General features: G+C 45.5%; 1 pseudogene; it reads left to right on the top strand.

Moving 5' to 3' along the window:
- Positions 1-18,687: 18,687 nt before the first annotated feature.
- LOC138209753 (piggyBac transposable element-derived protein 4-like) lies at positions 18,688-20,628 on the top strand (annotated as a pseudogene).
- Positions 20,629-21,351: the final 723 nt, after the last annotated feature.

Raw genomic sequence — 21,351 nt, 5'->3', positions numbered from 1 at the left:
AATATATGATCTTACTATACAGGTCAGATGTCGCCTGTCACCACCAGCTCACAGCGTCAGTTGTCTTCACTGATTATAGTCTGGAAACGCTGCTTTTATTAGCATTTGCTCGGCCACTCTGAAGGTCGGACCAATCAGCGCCAGCAATGAGTCAATTTGTCCCGCCCCTCCTTCACTGTGATTGGATATGAAGTGACAGTGATCAGCGCAGTGTTTCACCCAAAGTAAAAAATGTTTTGCTTATTTAATTCTTTTATGTTTTTTTATGGTTAACATGAGTTCATTGTTTCCCAAATGTTTTCTGTTCTGTCATGCTGGGATACTAGAAATCTTAAATTAATTTCTGCAGGGCAAATTAAAATTACAAGTTAAAATGTGACTGAACTAAAAAAGTGTGTCCACACAGGATAAAAGGGCTTTAGCATACTGATGATGAACTCAGGAGCCAGTTGCCCTTGACCTTGCTTGGATGGAATTCATTTTTCTAGGGGAGGTACTGCTGTTTAATGTTACCAGCCCTAGTCTTTTTTTTTTACATGGGAACATGTGGGAGTTGTTGAATTGTTGGGTTTCTCTGTCTAATATTGTAAAGTTCTGCTGTAAAGACTTTAATGTGTTAAGTGGCATGAGCCTGTGTTGGCACAACCTGTGTTGTGATTCGGCGCTATATAAATAAAATTTAATTGAATTGGATTGAACATGAAGTGTCTAAAGAACAGAACTGTCTTCACCATCACGTCATTTTTTTGTGAAATTTTAACCTCAATGCATGCTGGGAAGTTGTCTTTACTTAATTTGATGACTGAGGTAAATTTCCCACGTGACATTTAGTCAACTAAACTGAAGATTTTAAGTTCTGCAATTGACCATTCAATAGTTTCATATAATTAGATGGATTTAATTATAGCAGAACTATTCAATATTTACTGACATTTGACAAGTGAACACTGAATGAGAATTGGTTCCCCTTCACTCCCCATCTTAAAAACTCAAGTGAACAGAACTTTTATGTTTTATGATTAATCTGATTAAAATTCAAGAGTCGAGTAGCTTCATTTATTGGCACAAATGTAACTTCTACTCCAAACACTGATCATTTTAGTTTCTGAGGGCAAAAAACTTGAAATGGTTATTTATGCTGAAGAATATTTATGTTGCCATTTTTACAGTGAACTTTCCATGTTTTGCTAATTCCTGTGACCTGAACATGCTTAAAAAACACAAACATAAAACCAGCACCCTGTGGACCCACCACCCTGTGGACAAACATCGGGGTCTGGTGCATTGCATACCGGGCAGCAGACCAGGCCGGGGGCCTGGGTGAACCGATCGCCGGCAGCATAGACTAGCTCTAGGGACATGGAACGTCACCTCGCTAGCGGGGAAAGAGTCGGAGCTGATGCAGGAGGTGGAGCGGTACCAGCTAGATATAGTTGGGCTCACCTCCACGCACAGCACTGGCTCTGGAACCAAGCTCCTGGAGAGGGGCTGGACTTGATCCTTTTCTGGAGTTGCCCAAGGTGAGAGGCGCTGGGCGGGTTTGGGGAGACTCACGAGCCCCCGGCTGAGCGCCGATGTGTTGGAGTTCTCCTCGGAGAACGAGAGGGTCGCCTCCATGCGCCTCTGGGTTGCAGGGAGGAAAACTCTGTCTGTTGTTTGTGCTTATGCACCAAACGGCAGCTCAGACTATCCGGCCTTCTTGGAGGTGGTGGGGGGAGTCCTGGAAAGGGCGCCGCCTGCCGACTCCATACTTCTCCTGGGAGACTTCAACGCTCATGTGGGCAACGATAGAGAAACCTGGCGGGGGGTGATTGGGAGGAACGACCTGCCCGATCTGAACCCGAGTGGTGTTTTGTTAGTGGACTTCTGTGCTAGTCACGGTTTGGCCATAACAAACACCATGTTCGAGCATAAGGTGGCTCATAAGTGTACCTGGTACCAGAACACCTTAGGTCGGAGATCAATGATCGACTTTGTAGTCGTGTCATCGGCTCTGCGGCCGTATGTCTTGGACACTCGGGTGAAGAGAGGAGCAGAGCTGTCAACTGATCACCACCTGGTTGTGAGTTGGATCAGATGGCGGGGGAGTCGGCTGGAAAGACCTGACAAGCCCAAACATGTAGTGAGGGTAAACTGGGAACGTCTGGCGGAGGAACCTGTCCGGGAGGTCTTCAACTCTCACCTCCGGAAGAGCTTCTCACGCATCCCGAAGGAGGTTGGGGACATGGAGTCCGAGTGGACCGTGTCCATATTGGATAATCCTGACCACCCTCTCCACCACCTGCTGCAGGGACAGCGGAGCACTTTCTCCAAAAGATTCCTCCAGCTCTGCTGTCACAAGGACAGATACAGGAGATCATTCCTGATACAGGAGATCATTCCTGCCGACCGCAATAAGACTGTACAATAACTCACTTCTGGCAAAATCCATCAAACAACAATAACACTGTTGACTGTGTTTCTTGGTTGTTTGTATATAATATATATAGATATATACTGTACTGTATATACTGTGCATTTTATATTTGATATTTTTTATTGCTATTTTACTGCTATTTTATTGCTTTTCTATTATTCTATTATTATCTTATTGCTTTTGTATGCTGCTGTAGCGAAAAAATTTCCCCTCGGGGATTAATAAAGTAACTACCTACCTACCTTCAAAGCCTCTATTGTGGACGCGGCCGCTAACAGTTGTGTTCAGAAGGTCATCGGTGCCTGTCGAGGCGGCAACCCGAGAACCCGGTGGTGGACGCCGGGGGTGAGGGAAGCTGTCAAGCTGAAAAAGGAGGCCTTTCGGGTCAGGTTGGCTCAGGGGTCTCCGGAAGCAGCTGACAGGTACTGACAGGCCAGAAGGGCTTCAGCTGCCATGGTCACGGATTCTAAAACTCGGGCATGGGAGGAGTTCGGGGAGGCCTTGGAGAAGGACTTTCGGTTGGCCTCAAGGAAGTTCTGGCAAACCATCCGACGACTCAGGAAGGAAAAACAGGGACTACCTCAAGCTGTTCTCAGCGGGGTGGGGGGAACTGCTGACTCGGACGGGGGACATCGTCGGGTGGTGGAAAGAGGACTTTGAGGAACTCCTAAACCCGGCCACCATGTCTTCTGGAGAGGAGGCAGCATCTGAAAACTTGGGGCGGGTCCCACCCACCCATATCCCTGGCAGAGGTCACTGAGGTAGTAAAAAAGCTCTTCGGTGGCAAGGCGCCGGGGGTGGATGAGATCCGTCCTGAGATGCTGAAGGCGCTGGACATTGCTGGGCGGTCTTGGCTGACACGCCTCTTCAATGTCGCATGGGGGTCGGGAACAGTGCCCATGGACTGGCAGACCGGGGTGGTGGTTCCCATTTTCAAAAAGGGGGACCGGAGAGTGTGCTCCAACTATCGGGGTATCACACTACTCAGCCTCCCGGGCAAAGCAGCCAGAATGCTGGAAAGGACTCAGACCGTTTGTCGAACCTCAGATTCAAAAGGAGCAGTGCGGATTCCGTCCTCGTCGTGGAACAGTGGACCAGATCTTCACCCTCGCAAGACTACTGGAGGGTCCTGGGAGTTTTCCCATCAAGTCTACATGTGCTTTGTGGACTTGGAGAAGGCTTTCGACCGGGTCCCCCGGGGATTTTTTGGGGGGGTGCTGCGAGAGTACAGGGGCCGGACCCGTTGCAACGGGACATCTGGGCTCTGTACAACCGCAGTAGGAGCTGTGTTCGTATTCTCGGCAATAAGTCAGACTCGTTTCCAGTGGGTGTTGGCCTCCGCCAGGGCTGTCCTTTGTCACCGATCCTGTTTGTGACCTTCATAACAGGATATCTAGGAGCAGTCAGGGGGAGGAGCACGTCGGGTTCGGGGGTCTGCAGATCGCATCTCTGCTGTTTGCAGACGATGTGGTCCTGTTGGCCTCTTCGGACCTCCAGCACTCACTGGGGCGGTTTGCAGCCGAGTGTGAAGCGGCAGGGATGAGGGTTAGTACCTCCAAATCTGAGGCCATGGTTCTCTGCCGGGAACCGGTGGATTTCTCCCTCCAGGTGGGGACGGAGTGCCTGCCTCAAGCAACGGAGTTTAAGTATCTTGGGGTCTTGTTCATGAGTGAGGGGAGGATGGAGGGTGGAGGGTGTAGGGTGGAGGATGGGGTGGGAGATTGGCCACCGGATCGGTCTGGCTGCAGCAGTGCAACAGGCGCTGCACTGGACCGTGTTGGTGAAAAGGGAGCTGAGCTGGTCGATCTACGTTCCGACCCTCACCAATGGTCACGAACTCTCGGTCGTGACCGACAGAATGAGGTCGCGGCTACAAGCGGCCAAAATGAGTTTCCTCCGTAGGTGGCCGGGCTCAGCCTTAGAGATCGGGTAAGGAGCTTGGACATCAGGAGGGAACTTGGAGTTGGGGCGCTACTCCTTCACCTCGAAAGGAGTCAGCTGAGGTGGTTCAGGCATCTGATCAGGATCCTCCTGGGCGCCTCCCTCTGAAGGTTTTCCGGGCACGGCCAACTGGCAGGAGACCCCGGGGAAGACCCAGGACACGCTGGAGGGTTTATATCTCCTGGCTGGCCTGGGAACGCCTCGGGATCCTCCAGCATAAGCTGGAAAATGTTGCAGGGAGGGAAGTCTGGGTCAGCTTGCTTGGCCTGCTGCCACCGCGACCCGACGACAACAACCCATAAAGTTCAGCAGGATCTCATTTGCTTTACATGCAGCAGGAATCACACTATTACTCTACCTGGCTGCTCACCTGCTAATGACAATTCAAAATGAGCTGTTGATACAGTGATAATGGTACTCTCTGGGCCTCTCATGCTTTAAGTGTACAGTATACAGAGGAGGCAGTTTTGCCATTAAGCGATTAGACAGCACCAATAAAGAGTATGTGGGTGTGTAGGGAGTCTTGCACACATGATTTTGTGTCAAATTCCTTCAAGGATGTTTTTTTAAGAGCTTTAGAAGCTGCACAAGGCTCAAGGTTTGTTCAGAAAGAGCAGCCAAGTTCCCAACACCTTTTTGTTCAATTAAAAAAACCTTCTTAAACAGATGACATGGCTGCCCCATTGATTTTACATCTCTTACAGGCTAAGGAGCATCAAACTCTGAACGAGATTGACGATCTTTTAATTTGTTCTTGCCTTTATTACCTATCCTTCTCCTGCTCCGGAGCACACAGAGGAATTAAATGCAGTGCTTGTGCCATGTGAATTCATTATCATGTCAGAGCTCAGCGTCTCCATGTTACTGCACCGTGCTTGAGCTGAAGAGCTGACAACTTGAGCCCTCATTGTGTGGGGCTCGAGAAAGAGAAGGCTTGCATAGTAAGAAGGGAACCACATGAGATCTGTGTTGCTTAGCATTATGCCACAACACTGCCAAAACATTTCAACATCTTTTGTGTCACGAAAAGGGTTCTTGAAGCTGCAGTCTTTTAGTATTATTTGGGAGCAAAGCAGTCTGGAGGATAACTGGGGCTTATTGTAACATAGCATTAAGGAGTAATCTTGTTTTTCCTTTGATTCCAGTCTGGTTTGAAGGGGAGTGGGCAGCCTTTTGTTTTAGGCCCCAAACAAGTCAAGTCAAGACAAGGAGAGGAGACATGGTGAGAGGTCTGAATCTGCCTAGTCAGCCTGTGCAGTGCCCAAAATATTTCTACATCATCCATGTGGACAAAGAGGACCATTTATACAGTGCTCAAAAAAAAATAAAGGGAACACTTAAACAACACATGCTAGATCTCAATGAATGAAATATTCCAGTTGAAAATCTTGATTCATTACATAGTGGAATGTGTTGAGAACAAAATAACATCAGAATGATCAATGGAAATCAAAATCATTATCCATGGAGGTCTGGATTCAGAATCATACTCCAAATAAAAGTGGAAAAATGAGATCACAGGCTGATCCAACTTCTGTGGAGATTCCTGAAGACAAGTCCAAATGAGTCTCAGTAGTGTGTGTGTCCTCCACGTGCCTGTATCACTCCCTACAACGCCTGGGCATGCTCCTGATGAGACCACAGATGTTCTCCTGAGGGATCTCCTCCCAGACCCGGATCAAAGCATCGGTCCACTTCCGGACAGTCTGCGGTGGACGTGGCGTCGGCGGACGGAACGAGACGCGATGTCCCGGATGTGCTGGACTGGATTCAGGTCTGGAGAACGGGTGGGCCGGTCCGTAGCATCGATGCCTTCATCGTGCAGGAACTGCTGACACACTCCAGCCACATGAGGCCGAGCATTGTCCTGCATCAGAAGAACCCAGGACCCGCTGCACCAGCAGATGGTCTTCAACGGGTCTGAGGATCTCATCCCGGGACCTAATGGCAGTCAGGGTACCTCTGGCTAGCACACGGAGGGCTGCGCTGCCCTCTGAAGAAACGCCTCCCCAGACCGTCGCTGACCCGCCGCCGAACCGGTCCCGCTGGAGGATGTTGCAGGCAGCAGAACGTTCTCCACGGCGTCTCCAGACTCCGTCACGTCTGTCACATGTGCTCAGTGGGAACCTGCTCTCATCCGTGAAGACCGCAGGACGCCGACGGAGAAGCTGCCGATCTCGGTGTTCTCCGGTAAAGTCCGATCGCCCCGCACGGTGTTGGGCTGTGAGCACAGACCCCACTTGTGGATGTCGGGCCCTCGTACCGCCCTCATGGAGTCTGTTTCTGACAGTTTGAGCAGAAACATGCACATTAGTGGCCTGCTGGAGGTCATTTTGTAGGGCTCTGGCAGCGCTCCTCCTGCTCCTCCTTGCACAAAGGAGCAGATAGCGGTCCCGCTGCCGGGTTGTTGTCCTCCTACGTCCCCCTCCACGTCTCCTGGTGGACCGGCCCGTCTCCCGGTATGTCCTCCGTCCTCTTGACACTGTGCTGACAGACACAGCAAACCTTCTTGCCACAGCGTGCATTGATGTGCCATCCTGGATGAGCTGCACTACCTGAACAACTTCTGTGGGTTGGAGACACCTCATGCTCCCTCTAGTGGTGAGGACACTGGCAAAATGCAAAAGGGACCAACAATCATCCAGAAAGGACAAGGACAGAGAAACGGTCTGTGGTCACCACCTGCAGAACCATTCCTTTATAGGGTTGTCTTGATAATTGCCTCATTTCCACCTGTTTGTTCCATTTGTACAACAGCAGGTGAAACTGATTCACAATCAGTGTTGATCCTAACTGGACAGCTTGATTTCACAGAAGTGGGATTGATTGGAGTTACATTGAGTTGTTTAAGTGGTCCCTTTATTTTTTTTTAGCAGTGTATAAAAGGTGTTGAAACAGTTGTGGCACTCGAAACTAGGTCTGGAGCGGTTGATCACTGCCACATCTGATCGGAAATGTCTCTTTTGGTTAAAAGTGAACAAAACTGCAGTGATGTTTACAAGCTGGAGGGAGACAGCATGGGGGACATGTCACCTTCTTTGGGATCTTGCATCAAACCTTTCGACCCTGGAGGTCCCTGGTTGGGACCAGGCTGTATCTGGTACTGGGACCAGGCTGTATCTGGTACTAAAACCAGTGCCATTGTTATGAGGTATTTGAATGGGGCTCATTCAGTGAATAGACCTCCGATGAATACGATGGGTGTAGCTTTGTTGATTCATTTCTGATGCAAAACATTTTCAGAGCATGTTCAGTGACATCAGTGTTAAGCATGTTAGACTAGGTGGTCGGAGAACCTTGGCAACAAGATGGAGGATTAGTTAGTGCTAATCAAATCCAAACACATCTCTTCTCATTCCTTTTTTAAAGGCAGATTTCTTGCCACCATGACGCACTGACAGTTTGGCAGTGATCTTACGAGCGTGGACCGGCTCCTCCCCAGAGGAAAAGTATCTGGGACAGGTAGAGATGCAATCCTCTTACCTGCTTCCTTGTTTTGACTTCCTGTTGCTGCCTGCTGATTTTCAAGTTGTTTACCCGAATCTGCTTACCTCAGGGCATCGTCTCTGCCACCAGTCGCTCCCAGTGTTCCCTTAAGTATCTTCCATGTTCTTGTTTTGGTGCTAGTTTTAGCTCCATCAGGTTTGCAGGTCAAAGTTTCCCCCTGTTCATCCGTGACCTGTTAATTTGCAACAGGAAGTATTGCTTTGAGGCAGAAAAGTGTCTGACTATTACTTCACTTGGTGAATACAACTGTACGCTACCCAGAAATTACAAACTGAAATATAATTTACTAAACTAAACTAAAATGAAGAGAAGGATTTAGTGTGGAATTATCTTCCACAACAGTACACCGTTGTATTTATGTGCTGTGAAGCAGTGAAACCTCAGGTGAAACAAATTCTAGTTGTGATGACTCAGTTCCATTGAGTGTCCCAGTAAGCCAACATGGTCATTCAGCATGTCCAGCACCAGAACTCTGAAACTGGCCATCCCTGTGGGTTTTTCCCTTTGTTTCCTCTGATCTCATTACTGTCATTCCCTGTGTTTGTTTGTATGTGCCATGTGCGTTTTGTTTTGGTCTGTGTCTGGTGGGTGTGGCCTCTCCTCTTCCACTCCTCAGGTCGGCTGGCACAACTGCCTTCCACTGATTAACCCAGCAGTATTTCAACCCCGATCCTGCACTTCATCTCCGTCAGTTCGTTCTGTCAGCTCACCTGGTACAACGCTGCTGCAGCTCACTGTAAGTTTTGACTCTCGTTGCTTCTGGTCTGGTTCTGATTCCTGTCCTTCTTCTGCCTGTCTCAGTTTACCTGCGAACGTGCCAGCTGCCCGTCTGACCTGTTTCCTAACCAAGATATTTCACCTGAAGTCCTGTGTCAATCCTTGGAGATCATGGTTGACATTCCACTTGAAGCCCTGTGTTGGTCCTCAGAGACCCCCAGTTGACACCCCCCAGAAGTCAAGCATCGGTCTACCACACTCACCTGTACATCTGGATACCTCTGGACTGCAGCCAGCCTTCCACCAGCCCCTCTCCCAGCCCTGGACTGAGCCACTCTGGACTTCAAACACACACACACAAGTCTTGCACACTCCCCTTAGCCAACACAATCTGGACTGCTGCCCACTCTCCACACATCAACTCCAGTCACTAAACATCTCATTTGCTCATCGTTTTCAATAAAACTGTTTATCATCACCTCCGTTTCTGGTATTTGGTCCTCCTCTGTTGAAAACCTTAACACTGGCTCATCTCCATGGACTGCAGTCATTTTTAATGTTATCGATTCCCTTGTGGTTCTAAGAAAATGTCTCTTATCTTTTACATATCTACTGCATCAAAGTCAGCTTTTGGGCTTTGTTGGAAGTCACAGGAGCTTCTCCAAGTGGCCTCAACTGATCCTATCAGCTTTTCCGTTTTACTGAGACTGGCGGTGCATGATGCTATGCTTTGACTATAACACAGAGACTATAGAGGCCGTCCCCTGAAATCCCTGCAGTGATTGTACTGTAACCAAGTTCTCATGAGGAGGGCTTCACTGACATGTTGTAGTTATACCTCTACCCATCTTCCTTTGCAGTGTTCACCAGAATACAGCCCAGTTGTTACATGCAGAGTTAAGTGATTTTATGTCTCACTTTGCCGATGAGCTATTTGTATTTAGACTATTCTACCAGGGCCAGTCTGTTTACAACCCATGGTACATTCATTCATGGAGGTGTCTTTGACTATTTAGGTTAATGACACTTTTTCTAATCAGTGAGGCGAACTGTGCTTCATTGAAGTCTGCTGGCCTATCAGGGCTTGAGAACTCGACCTTCTATTAGGGTTGCCTTTATACAAATAAATCCTATAACTGATTTAACACCATAGTATTTAAAAAGTAAAGAAACTTTTTATCACTAGTCACTATTAACACCAACGCATCTGTATGTGATCCGTGATGATATTTTCACCACTGTGGTCCTGGCTGAAGTTTCTCAACTCAAGGATGGATTTTATACTCTAATAAGGAACCAGTAGAAATGATGAACGTGTAACTTTTCTACCTTCACAGGTGCAACAGAACTAACAGACCGTCTGAGAGATGTCAGGCAAACAATCTGTACACACATCAAATATTATCATCAGTGAGCCTGTGTGGGTGTATCATGAGTGTGTTAGGCCTTTAAAGGTCTTCAACAGATGAATCCTAATGATTTTGGTAATTCTTTGTTTTTCTGTTTAATTCATATTCTGATTAAATTTTTAGTTAATGCTTTAGATTACATTTTAAATAGTATTAACTGCAGATATTTTCTAACTATTTAATTAATTCTGTTAATAAGGAACATATGACCTACTGAGCAACAGGCTCCACCCACAGCTCATCAGGTCTAATGAGGCTCTGCCTGCAGCTCATCAGGTGTGTGGAGGCTCTGCCAAATTTTTTTTCAAAGGATTCATCCTGCTGACTTTGTTGATCCCCTCTCAAACCACCATAAGGTTTATGTTTAACCATTTAGTTCAAAGCACTGTGCTGGCCCTTCTAGTGTAGCCTAATACCATCGCAACCTATTTGCTGTTTTTTTTTTTTTTTTTTATAAACAGCGTGTTTCAATTGATGCAGAGGGAGGTGGGACCATGGCTGGTATTAAACCAGATCCTCTAAAGGCTGACAGGTCCTGAAAAACCTCCTGGACTCTGACCTGAAAGATGCAGTAAACATGAATTAAGTTTTGATTATGTATGACATGCACACAGAATCAGATCTCTCTCCACCTGCCCTTCTAGTTAGGATGATCGAATTGCTCTACAGTTGTTGTTTTTTTTGTTTAACAGAGTGCATAATTGTGTTCCAGGCAGCTGAGGATTTCTACATGACGAGTTAAGAATTTTTTTAAATCTTTGCAGCTTTTTGCTGGACTGCCAGAATGCAGCATTTTGCCAGCAAGTTATGCTATCATGACCATTAAGGGACTATAATGGAAGTCCAGCAATCACCTCAATACTTTTGACTGAGCAGCGTAAACAGGCATCAGTGGATGTGTCTGGGGGGCAGCGCTACAGGAAATTGCCTTATTCTGTTTGCTGATATAAAAAAAATTTGAATACTTTCAAATGACACCACTGAAAAAAAGCCATCAATATAAAACAACAAATCACTTCATTCTTCAGGCTGGAATACTGATAGATTTATAAAGGGGAACTCAAATCGTTTGCTTTTCACACCAATCCACCAGGAGCAATGTGGGACCGTTTCCTCCCAACTCAGGCTCTGAATGTAAAGGCATCCTTTCTTTCCTCTCAATGTCTCTGTCTGTGTAATTTTCTAACCATAATCATCATGTATCCTAGCACAGTGCTAATGAGTGATGATCAAAGTGCTGTAATTATAGGCCACCGAACCAGGGCAGATGGGACAACCGCGCCAACAGTCCATCCCTGTGTTAATTGATCATGTTACCAAACAGGATGAGGGTCATGTAATAAGATTAGCATGGATGACGCAAGGCTTCGTTCTTTGGTAGCTTGATGAAAACTTGATGAACGGTACTGTAGGTATCTTATTCTTAAAGATGAGAATTTTAGCCACATTACATTAGTTTTAATATTTGTTACTATGACAAGGTAATGAGGTGAATGGTAGAATGAACTGGAGGCTGATTTCACTTCCAGTAAGCACTGTTGCATAATTGTTTTGCTGTAACTATCACAGAAACATGAGGCATTTAATTAGTCATAAAAATGCAGAACATTATAATATTAATGAAAAACTATTATGCTTCCAGGGCAGTAATAGAGTAAATACATAGTAAGGTGAAGTAATGGAGGTCAACTGTGGGATGGAGTGTGTTTGCTTTGTTGCTAAGTAAATGTAAAAATGTTACACAGTTAAGTCTAAATTTACTGAAGCAAGCTTGTCAACCACGTTGCTTGTACGATTATCAATATTAAATATGATTTATGAGAAATTTGTGACAGCGCAAAAAAAAAAATCCCACAATTCTCAGCCCATGATGTTAGGGCAGAGCACACATGAACAGACCTATCTATCCAAAGTCCCACAGATAGGTTTGGTGGATGTTCTATGCGTTTATTTTCACTTACATAAAAAATAAAAACAATATTTTTTTAACGCAACCTTCCAATTTAGTTAATTGTGAAAAATGAAGCTGACTTTTGTCTATTGAATTGGATGTGAATCCAGGAGTTGGCGCATGTCATGATGCAGTAGAGAGGTTAACTACAAATTAATTGTAATTAAATTATACATTAAGAGGTAACGATTTAAAAGCCTTTTCATCTACTCATCTGGTTTAGTAATCTAGCAGCCGTGTAAAGCCACGGAGTGTTTAACAACAAACGGTTAGGGCAATTTATGCATGGCAGCTTCGGCCATTTAATTAATTATTGGAAAGTCAATTATTCACACTTAAAGCTCCCCATGCAGTTTATTTATTAACACCACGACATCACTATTTATTAACACCACAACATCACTTTATTTATTAACACACAACATCACTTTTATTAACACCACGGCATCACTATTTATTAACACCACGACATCACTTTATTTATTAACACCACGACATCACTATTTATTGACATCACTTTATTTATTAACACCTCAACATCACTATTTATTAACACCTCAACATCACTTTATTTATTAACATCACAAAATCAGTTCATTTATTTATCAACACAACGTCAGTTTATTTATTAACAAACAACATCAGTGACGTTTGGAGCACGTTGCTCTTCATCAGTGTTAATAAATGAGTTGCATCGGGAGCTTTAAGTGTGAATAATGTATTTCTGTTTACTCCTCAACATGGTTCCAGCTCCTGATTTCACTGTATTGATGAGTGTTCTTTGGTCACTTTGTCATTTAATGAATGTCATTGTTTAAGATGCAGATGTTATATCATTTAACTGGGCAGAGTTATTTATAATATTAGTTACCGCTTGTCAAGTCAATTTAACATCATCAGCCCGTGGAGGCCGACCATTGTACCATAAATTCAGTTTAGAGCTTGAACCTCCAGACAAGTGCTTCAGTTTCTTCGTAGATAAAGTTTGGATGGTGATGTCGGTCTGCTCCTTTGTCAGCCTACAGAAACTGACAACACGCTGCACCACAGTGCTTTTAAAGGTAAAGAGAGGAACTGATTTGATTGGCCACGATTGACATCGGCTGACACACCTTCTAATTATGTATTCCTCCTACTTCACCACTACACCGTGTTGAGCCAGCGTTGACCTGAACTTGTGTTCACCAAAATACAAAACAAGTAGCCACACCCACTTGTTTACTAATGTCTGTACATACAATGTCTTTACAATGTTTGTAACACACTAACTTGGATAAAAGTTCACACAAATGTCTAATTAGATCAAATAAAGAACTAATGACATTTCAAAAAGGTCAAAGGTCAACTTCTCTTTGTCACCATAATTCTGGAATCAAAGGAGAGTTTTTGTTTTTTTTACCATATTTCACTTTTGGTCAGACACTGAATTGGTGACGCTAATCTTGGGTGTCCATCTTGAAATGCATTGAGACATTGAAATGAAAGTGACTATCAATTTTATTCCCATCAGCCTCTGCACTCTTAGTGCTAATTTAGCAATTTTTTTGAAAGCCAACATGCTGACAATGTCTAGCATTAGCATTTAGCTTGAAACACCACTGTGACTAAGCACAGTGAGTAAGAACCTCCCTGATCAAACATTTTTGCACACTTTCTATTACACTTAGTCCAGACGTTCCTCCTGATGTGACAGTGTTACTGTAGTTACAGCCAGGCTGTCAAGCCTCTTACATTCTCCTCCCGTCGGGATTTGGATGTACCTGCAGAAAGATGCGCTGCAGCGTATTCATTAATCATGGCAGAGCACCACGGAAAATTCTGGACACCTCTCAGGGCAAAGTTTGCATAATGAGAGTTGCTTTACTTTAATAGGCCTCCCAGACACTCAAATTAAGTGCAGGAAAATACTTTCTGAGTGGATTTGATTTATGTGCATGACAGGCTGGCCAGATTGGCTCCTGGAAAGTAATGCAAAGTCTTGCTGTGGGTTGTAACTCAGTGTTTGTGCGACATTGCAACTGCCACTTATGTTTATTGATGACGCTGTGTTCTCAAATAGTCATAAAGTGTTGCACTGACAGTTTACCAAGGTCACCCAATGTCTGTAAGGTATTTGTCGAGCACATTTCTCCTGCACGTCATGAGTGACGGAACAAAAGCTCCATCGACTCCCCTCCACAGCTGATGACCTTTACTCACATCCAACCTGCTCTGAATTAGCACTAAGTAGTCCAATCAGCACTCAGCTGTCAGTTAATTGGAAGCATTTCCAAACTGATCTTCAGTTGGAAACTATTTAGCAATCTTTTAAGGCCAATTAGCGTCTCGAAGCAGCAGTGGAGCCCAGCAGAACTGCAGTAAACTGTTCAGCAGCAGAGGAGTACATGTTGTTTTAGCCCCAGTGATGTAAGTGTGTGTTGAATTCCAATGTCCTGATAAAATCACCAGGCAGAGTACATCTTCCCCAGAAAATAGGAGGGAGACACTCAAATGTGTCTGTAGGATCTGGGAAATGAGAATCAAAAGTAACAAAAGTAACTAGCAGCGTTGGTCTGGGGATTCTGATCCATCACTGAATTACCTCAACAATTATTGGATAAATTGGCATGAAATTACTGACTGACCACTCTTGCGCCACAATGAAGTCAACATTTTGTTGTCCTTAAATACTGAAAGGATTACTGTAAAATGTGGTACATCTATGTGTGGTTCCCAGACAATGGATTCTAAGGATGTTGGCAAAGCTCTGATTTTTCCTCGATCCCCTGATACAGTCGTACCTGATGGAGTTAGAAAAACGTCTGTGACTGTGGGTCACATTCACATGTGGAAGACACACTTATATACACAGATCAGCCACAACATTAGAAACCCTAACAGGTGAAGCAGAAAGTACAATACAACATAAATCCTTCATCAGAATTACAATGGTCCTCCCATTTAAATGAATTGAGTTGACAAAATATGATGAACACCTTTCAGTGTAACCCAGTGCAGTTCAACATTCAATGTGGAGGATACATGATGCTCTCCAAAATGACCAAAATCATGAAAATACACACATTTAATGTTATAATCACAAAACTCACATTTGATCTAGACTAAACTGCCATATATAATTTTAGGATTGACTCGTGCTTCAGACGAAACACAAACTTTGGGTGCTTTCTGATTGGTTAAAATGAACCCGAGGTCGACGCCCAGCAGGAAGAAACGACTGCAAGCGATTCCCTACGGAGGGTGAGCAGTGTTATTGGGTCTGGTTCGCACCAGGCTAGTTCTACACTGGACCATTTTAGATGCCTAAATGTTTGCCTGCATTTTGTTAAAGTACAACAAGAAGTCTAGAAATAGAGCTCCTGTATATGTATTGTGTTTTTCTGAATGTTTGCAAGTGATATGAACCACAGTAACAACAGCGTCCTCAGTACCACAACCCCGCTTACAAGCAAACGGGTAAGGTTTGAGTTTGTCGTTTGTTGTACTATCGGTCAACTCAAGGATCACAGAGCAGACCGAGATGGAGCCTGCAGCTGAGCAGTGCACCGTAAATGAAAACAAATCCAATTGACTCGTGTTAAATTCGTTACCAGCCACTTGACAATGTATTATTCTCTAATTATGACAACTGATGTCATGAATACCATAAAGACAACAAAAGTACTTGTCTTGTAAAGTTCTTTGAGCTATTACACTATTAAATACTGTATTTAACATGCCTCTACAACTGAAACAAAGGTTTGTTACAGTTTCTTTACTTGTGTTACTACCAGTCATTTCCTTTATTCTTTGTGAATAGAGTAGGTTAATAAATATTCTCAGTTAGGTCGAGTTGTTGTTCTGCGGTTTCCTTTGAAGTAGAGACAGAGATCCACTTCATCGAGACGTCACGGCTTCTGGTATCTAACTGATTGATTAGGTTCACTGAATTCATTTGGCTATTAAATATTTCTTCAAAGTCTGACGGTGGTGACCCAAAACTTTAACACATGGAAATATAAAGAGTAGCAATTCTACTACAAAAAGGGGATTTGTCTTCCTCTGATATATGAAAAAAGCACCTTCTGTGTTAATCTGGTGACGCTCTTTATCTTGTCCTATTCTGAAAAGAGGTCCTCATGTCATTACTCCTTTTTGTTGTCCTGTCTTCCTCTAAGCTTAAAACACCTCTTATCTTCCAATCCTTTTCGTTTGAAACCTCTGCATAAGAGAGAAGTGAGAAGCAGTGTGGCCTGAAACACCATTCAGGTCAGCCTGAATCGCAGAATGGGGCAACATCTTGCTTTTTTCTTTGTGACCCATCCTTGTAGCGATTGATTGAATTGTCACTGTTGTAAGCTGTAAAAAAAAAAAATTAAAAAAAAAAAGACCATCCTTTGAGACTTGCTTGATGTAAATTACTGTGTAAATGAAGGAATGAACATGAACTTCAGCAACGGAGGATCATATTGACCCCCTCTGCCATGAGTGATGGAACGTACAGCAATATCATTTACAATTCAAGCAGTCTTTGGCCCTGATGCTTTTGAATTAATCAGTTTAAGGAGAAGACCCCTTAAAGTGAACCTGCTACAGAGATTTCTCACTGGGGAATAAACAACTGTAAATGCAAAGAGCAAAAACATGTGCACTTTGTATGTGGACCCATGGACCACACACATGGTTCTCTGTTTGGGGATGTTTCAGCAAACCTCCTTTTTCCATTTAAACACACGCAAACATCCAGTGCTGTTTTAATATAATTGTAAACCTCCAGTGTGACAACAGTTTGGAGAAGATCCTTTTTCAACATGACACTGTCTTATCATCAAAGCAATGTAACAAAATCAGCTCAGTATCAAAAGGAATTAACCCTTGTGTTGTCCTCGGGTCTCTGTGACCCGGGTCCCAGGTCCAACACAACCCTCGTCCTCGGGTCTCTGTGACCCGGGCCCCAGGTCCAACTCAACCCTCGTCCTCGGGTCTCTGTGACCCGGGCCCCAGGTCCAACTCAACCCTCATCCTCGGGTCTCTGTGACCCGGGTCCCAGGTCCAACTCAACCCTCGTCCTCAGGTCTCTGTGACCCAGGCCTCCTTTTTGCTACATATAAATGTGTCCAACGTAAACGACAGTTGAGGAAACACTGCGACAGGTTTGTTCCAAGTATCCATTGTGACTGAAGAAGAATACATTTATTATATAATGTCTGTTGTAATCATATTGTTTATGTGCTACCTGTTCTTAATCTTTTCTTTTTTGGGATGTTTCTAACAGTCACGGAGATGTTACGAGGAAACACTCGGTTGTCCACGGGGGGATTGTTCCTGCTGGTGATATTCATAAGCGGACAAACGTGTCACTGCCAAAAGAAACACAAAGGTAAGTGTTAAAAAAAACGCAAACCATCACTGACTCAGCAGGTTTGTCAGGAGAGCAGAGTGAAGATGAGAAGCCCCTTAAAGTGGCAACAACGAGCTTTTGTAGCTTTCCATGTAAAGTAAAACACTGGAGGTTGAATAATGTCAATAATAACCTGAAGCTACACCAGCCAGACCAGGTTTCGCATGGGCTTATAAAACTCTAAATGTAGACAAAGAAGCGCTTTTAATTATGAAATGACTTGGTCCATTCACGAGTACACCAACACAACCGATTTTCTCCTGGCGGTACTGCAAATGATTGCGAAATACAAAGTCACGTATGTAGAGCTGCTTCTTGCTTTTTAGCTTCTATATTGTCGTGATGGATTGAGAATAGTAATACCTTGAGAATACACACAGTTGCACAAAGGACGACTACTTCATTTAGTGAAACCAATGTTGTTGTTTTTTTATTTATTTATCGTCCACAGGGTCCACATATCTGAACGAGCCGAGACTCGTTTTGGTTGGAAAGACTGGATTGGGCAAGACTTTGTCAGGAAACACCATCCTGGGCCACGTTGATGCCTTCAAAGAGGACACGTCACCTGAATCTGTGACTAAAGAATGCCAAAAACAACAAGTGAAATACGGCGACAGGAAACTCGTCATCGACTCTCCGGGGCTGTTTGACGCCAACAAAACCCAAGAAGAAGTGAAAGTCAGCATCGAGAGGTGCGTTGAGCAATCCGTTCCGGGGCCCCACGCTTTCCTGTTGGTGATCACACTCAAGTCAAGATTCACGCAGGAGGAGCGGGACACGGTGAAGTGGACCCAGGACGAAGAGCGAAGAACAAGGCAGGAGGAGGACAGGTTGAGAGAGCATAAGAGAAATGCAGAATGGTGTAAAGCAGCAGGCTTGGCGTCGCTGGGAGTTGTCGTCGCAGGAGTGTTTTACCCTTCGTATGCTCTCTTGGCACTGGGTGGAGGACTGGGACTAAGAAATGTCTGCGATTGCGCAATGGAGATGTTTTACTGAGTGAGTCACCTGTGACGGAAATGAACAATTGGTAATAGATGCCTGACGGTTATACAATTTGTAAAAACAAAACAAAGAAAACCAGGACTCTGGTCCCACGCACACCCCTCGTCCTCGGGTCGCACACGTGACCCTCCCTGACCCAGGCGGAGAGATGGACTCGATCGCCTGTGGTAAATCTCGACCCGGTCCACATTTTGTCTAGTTTGCGTACGAGCAAACGTAACATATTAATCTAGCCTGTGTGACACGTGCGGACACACGCGCCCCCCTCCTCAACCCCTGTCCAACACGTCGAAGCCATAATATATTAATCTAGCCTCGGTGACACGTGTGGACACGCGACTCTGTCCTACACGTCGAAGCCATGGCTGCGCGTTTCACAGCCGAACAGGTCGTGCAACAGCTCATGTCGGACGTACAGCAAGATTACGAAGAGGAAGCGGAGGATGTGTCTGAGGAAAAAGACGGGGAAGAGTACAATCCGGACCACGACGACTTGGCGTCAGAAGACGAAGAACAGGAAATTTCCCGGGGTGAAACTCTCCTCTCCAAAAATGGAAAAATAACATGGTCGTCAGCATCGTACGCCAAAGGGTCAAGTAGAGCCGGAGGACAGCCGGCGGGGACCGCGACGGACCCAGGTCCCACCACGTACGCGGTGTCACACGCTCACGACATAGCCTCTACGTTCTCCCTGTTTGTCACGCCGGCGATAGAAACAATCCTCCTGGAGATGACCAATCCTCAGGGTTTCAGAAGGTACGGAGACGGCTGGAAAGCGATGAACGAGACCGATCTGCGCGCATACATAGGGCTGCTCATCCTAGCCGGCGTCTACAGGTCCCGAGGCGAGGCCGCGGCCAGTCTATGGGACGCGGAGAGCGGAAGGGTTACTTTCTGTGCCACTATGCCACTCAAAGTCTATCACACTGACTCGAGACTTTTACGGTTCGATGACCGCGAGACGAGACCCGCCAGATGTGCTACAGACAAACTGGCAGCCGTACGAGAGGTCTGGGACGCGTGGGTGGAGCGACTGCTGCACCTCTACAACCCAGGGCCCGAAGTGACCGTGGATGAGCAACTGGTGCCATTCAGAGGTGGGGTTTCTATATTTTTGTTTTGTTTCTCATTGTTCAGGTTTACAAAATAACATAACCAGGCGATTGCCACAAGGTGCAAACCGTGTACGTGTTTCACGTTACCAGCTTTCCTGTAACCCGAGCAAAAAACCCCAAAAAACCCCACAAACAACCAAATGTGTTCTCCCCTCTCCAAAGGTCATTGTCCGTTCCATCAGTACATGCCCAGCAAGCCGGCGAAATACGGGATCAAGTCGTGGGTGGCTTGCGACGCGAGATCCAGCTACGCTTGGAAGATGCAAGTCTACACCGGGAAGGCTAGCAGCGGCGGCTCGGAGAAGAACCAAGGGATGCGAGTCGTGCTCGACGTGACGGAGGGTCTCGGTGGTCGCAACGTGACCCATGACAACTTCTTCACTTCTTACGAACTCGGACGACAGCTCCTGAAGAAGAATATCACCGTGGTCGGCACGGTACGCAAGAACAAACCCGAGCTTCTGCCTGCGCTGCTTACACCAAAGGACAGACGGGTGTTCTCGTCAAAGTTCACCTTCACGCCCACGACTGCTCTAGTGTCCTACTTCCCAAAGAAAAACAAGAATGTGCTACTCATGAGCACGCGCCACACAGAGGCCGCTGTCAGCGATCGAGACGACAGGAAGCCTGCCATCGTCCTCGACTACAACTGCCACAAAGGAGGTGTGGACAACCTAGATAAGGTGATAGGAACGTACAGTTGCAGACAGATGACCGCTCGCTGGCCCCTGGTTGTATTCCACAACATCATTGACGTATCCTCCTACAACGCCTTTGTGATATGGAGAGAGCTTAACCCTAATGCCTGGTAAAAAGAACAAGAGGAGGGTGTTCCTGGAGCAGCTGGGCAAAGCGCTCGTAACCCCGTTCATCGAAAGAAGGGAACGTCTCCCCCGCACGGAAGCTGCCGCCTCGGTTATGAAAGCCGTTCAGAGGCCCAGGTCTTGCGACGCGCCCGAGGATCAGCCTGCCCTGGCGTCAGCCCCAAACAGCGCCCCAGCTCTCGGGGCGAGGAAGAGGAAGAGGTGTCAGATCTGTCCACCGAAGAAGGACAGTAAAACTCAATGTGCTACGGGTGTAAGAAATACATCTGCAAAGGCTCGCCTGCTGTCCCGCGTGTGCAAATTGAGGCCGTAGATGGCGCCGGACAGTTTGACCCGAGGACTCTGGGTGTACATACGATATGAGATAACGTTGGACGGTTTGACCCGAGGACACTGGGTGTATAGACAATATGAGATAACGATGGACAGTTTGACCCAAGGGCACTGGGTGGACAGACAATATGAGATAACGATGGACAGTTTGACCCGAGGGCGCTGGGTGGACAGACAATATGAAATCGAGGCCTTTGATAAAGCTGGACATTTTGACCCGAGGGCACTGGGTGTCAAGAAAATGTGAGGACAACACAAGGGTTAAGCCCAGAATAGATGATTCTGCACCTTGTAGTTTTAACCGAGGGCTAACACTTAGTTAGCAGGAAGTAGTGTGTCCTTTACGTGGGAGGATATAAATACATGGTAAATACACAGTTTGACATTACTAACATACAAGGTAGAATCACAAAAAGTGCAAAAATTGGAAATGAGTAAAATCACCAAATACAACAGTAATTTAGAGAAAACAGTAGAGTACTGATGGAAAAGTGCAGAAGTGATTCAATGGCAACAGATTGTGGAAGTTATAAAACGTACACAGCGTCAGAAGAAATATCAGACTCCCAACGAGGGATTTGTCGTCTCTCTCTGCACTGGTTTCTTTTTATCTCCATCTTCCATTCTCTGTACTTCTAGCATCTTGGAACTCAGTTTCAATACTCATATATCTGTAATCCTGTACTTAGGGCAGCTGAAAAAAGTATTCCAGTGATAAATATAAGAAATCCTCAAACATTATCAAAGAAACTT

Source organism: Embiotoca jacksoni, unplaced genomic scaffold (genome assembly GCF_022577435.1).
Source record: "Embiotoca jacksoni isolate LCO1_2020_lvr unplaced genomic scaffold, fEmbJac1.0.p SCAF_40, whole genome shotgun sequence".
Classification (NCBI taxonomy): domain Eukaryota; kingdom Metazoa; phylum Chordata; class Actinopteri; family Embiotocidae; genus Embiotoca; species Embiotoca jacksoni.
Note: the sequence above shows the minus strand (reverse complement) of the source record. Positions and strands in the feature narration are given on the sequence as shown.